The sequence below is a fragment of the Schistocerca serialis genome, chromosome 8 (genome assembly GCF_023864345.2).
Source record: "Schistocerca serialis cubense isolate TAMUIC-IGC-003099 chromosome 8, iqSchSeri2.2, whole genome shotgun sequence".
Lineage (NCBI taxonomy): Eukaryota > Metazoa > Arthropoda > Insecta > Orthoptera > Acrididae > Schistocerca > Schistocerca serialis.
Window position 1 is genome coordinate 280,354,675 of NC_064645.1, and position 3,545 is coordinate 280,358,219.

Sequence of the window (3,545 nt, forward strand, 5' to 3'; positions counted from 1 at the left end):
CGTGATAATGATACTTTAAAGTTTAAAATACTAGCAAAATGCAGCATACAGCCTCTTTTCATATATCTTAAAAGACATCATAGTCGCCGTTGACTGTATGAAATATTTATTATTACGTCTGCAATTTCGGCCTTAGGGCTGTTTTCAAGTAACACTGCAAAAGACGTGTTCTGTCAGAATATAAGACTATCTGACATGAGTACATGTCGTCGTCAAAATGTCGACATTCGACTGCGAGAGTCCAACAAGATCCGATGAGTACGACACTTCTTACATCGTAAAATGTTAAATATTTGCTGTATTGTCAGTGTTACCATCGTTCTAATGATCTATCACAAACAAAAGCTCAGGTGCACTGACAACATGTGGAGCTAAGTCTGTTGGCGCGAAAATACATTTACTAAAGATACTGCCTGTGCACGTAGCAAAGATAGGGCACTGTCTTTTAAGAAATATTGTATGACTGTGAATCCCAACAATGAGAAGTTAATCTTTTCATACTGGTTTATTTGAGTCAATCCGAGTTTTAGTCTTTTTACTAATCTTAAACTGGCTCTCTTAAAGATTATTAAGTAAAACAAACGCTTTTATGTCTACATTTATCTCTCAATAGTCACCCTGGTGACGAACATATTACTCCCAACGAGAGACAACGTAGAATGTCTGACTTTGTTGACGCAGCCACGGCGTCACCTCTGCTTGAAGCGCCTCATCACAACGTGAAGTCCTCGCAGATGTTTAAGTTCTGGGAACAAATGAATGTCGGATGGAACCAAATCGGGACCGTATGGAAAATGATCGATGACAGTGAACGGGTTGTTGCAGATATCGCAGTGTGGTCTGGTACTGCCATGGTGAAGGACAGGGTGACCCTTGTCTGGACAAACTCCTGGAATTCTAAATTCGATTATAACACGCTGTTTCTCATACATCAACTTTATTACGTTACACGCAGTCATGTTAGACGTTACAATCGGGTATTTGACTTCTTTCTGTAAATTGTCTTAAACGATTAATTATGCAATTTTATGCTCCTAACATGCTTTTTTTCCTCTTGAATTTCATTATTATTTTATAGAAACGGAAATGAAATCCAAATAATATGAAAGCCCGCTAAAAATCTCCATTCGAGTAATGTGATGCATGTGACATCTCTGGCTAGCTCGCTGCTCCTACTATCATAACGCTAAGTCACAGTGATGTCTTATTTTGTCATTTAAGTTTTGGGAAATGTGATACGAATGGCGTATATTACCACACTGTACGAATAAAATTACAAAAACTGAAAAGTAGTTTTTTGAACGTTCCAGAGGATGAGAAGATGCGTAAAATGGATTTCCACTGTAACCTATTTGTAAAACGACGCGACAGGCCTCTCATACGAAAACCAAATCACGATTACAAAACTTCACCGCCCCGACCAGAAACAGAATATTCTTGTGTTTTCCTTGCTGTTTACATGCGCTTACATTTGCAATCGCTGTTTACACATATCACGTTCAAAAAGTTATTTTATAGTTAATGTCACCACACATTTTTACTTTATTAGAAACAATGTTTTTATCTTCGTACGGTGTAGCTAGGATCCTTAGTGTTTAAACTTTTGCAGGTTAATCATCTCATTGAATGATGAAGTAAGTCTGCTTCAGACGTAACGTTAGTTTACACTGGCAAACATCACAGCCCTTACATTTGTATCATCTGCACCTCATACTGCTACGCCTCGTTAGACTGTGGACATATGGTGATATCTTCACTACTAGCAGTGCTTTCCAAAAATTGAATTGTTTGCTCGTAAAGTAAATGCATTTATCCTCTGTTGTCCGTTTCTCAGACTATTTACGTATTGCCCGTAAAACTTTTAAAAATATATGACTTTCGCAGGATTCGAACATGTAACCAGTTACTCTGGGGTCGAAAACACCATGTGTTGCGCCACGGAACGCCTGACACACGCAGCCATTTATCTGAGTACGTTCTAGCCCTAAATTTTACCAAGAATAATTTTGTTGTGCTTTGGATCGCAATTCATGACTGACAGTCGACAATCTAGTTATATTATACGGGCCCATTTGCAAAAGTTCTGAAATTCCCTAGTTCTGAGAGAGTTTAATGATATTGCTGGGAGCAGGTAAAAGTATTTCCGTCGTTGCACGTATCGCTGCTCTAAATGTGTTGAGCATAAACGCATCAACTTTCGCAGGGTTTCCACTATCAGCGTTCACAAAATTCCTTTCCATTGTTGTTTAAAAGTTATTATTACGTTTTCCACCCTTAAATAGCTTAAATGTTTGCAGTAAAAGTATGTATAAACCTGGTGACTTCGCCTAACGCTCCTATAACACACGTATAGCTCCGTCCTGCCCCTAGCCTGTGACGTCACCAGGGCATCAGCTAGTAACAGCGTTTCCGATAATGTGACCAGATCCTGATATTTAATGATTTTAAGCTTTAATTACATAAAAATAACAAGTATTTTGTTAGAATATTGACCACAAATGCTGTTTAAATGTTACATTGCAACAGAATAACAATAGTCCGAACCATATTTTTAACATAGGAAAACAGCCTTTTCGGAGTCCTCTAACGCCAGAGGGCTGCAAATTGTGGAGATGAAGAATAGAGCTGTAGGACGGTAATAACGTTTGTGTTATTTAAAAAGATTTAAGAATTTTCACGTAACAAATTCGAAAATACTACTTTTCATCACGCCCTTGTATATCACCAGCAATATAACGATTTACCCTACGTTTAGTCTGTTAATCTCAAGAGGCCTCTTTCTCTTTAAAAAAGTGTATGTTTGCACAAACATGGGCTATTTAACAATTGCTGCAATCTGTTTATTGGCTAACAGTATGAGCCCCTGACTATCAATCCATTCAACGAAAACCACATATCAATAGCGCTTTCCATTTCCACCATATTTACTGTGCAAGTGTTAGGTGGTTCACCCAGTATTATTGGGCAAATGAAGAAAAATTTTTGTTAGTTAATACTGAACTCCTTTCTGATCCAGTGACGGCTTTAATAACGGGTAGTTAAGGTCTTTTCTTTTCTTCTAGTGTGGTGGACACTGTTCTTCAGATAGTGATGGACTATTTAGATTAATTACATTACAAATATACTGTATACTGCGACTGTGCATTTAAAATGTCTGCACTCAAAACTTTCTTTTTGTGATGGACAGAAAAATGTTGCATACGACATTATTGAGTGTAAACATTCAAAATGTGTCAGGTGGTTGATTCTTTTGTTTGCGGGACTGGCAATTACGTGAAGAGCAAACGTAACTGACCTTAACTGTTTGAGGAACTCAGTAGTACCCATCTTCTAGTTTAACTTTTCATTAATATGTACACCCATAGTTTTCGAGCATTCGATCCCGTTTACTTGGCTGGCGTTCATTTACTACATTAGCTGTTAGTATGACTACTTGTTGCACAGGACTGATTGTAGCGTTTTATAGAGAACGGTTTAATAAAACTTTGAAGAGAGTCGTTAACAATTTCTTCTGTTGCTTTATCTCTAATGGGATTTATTATAAC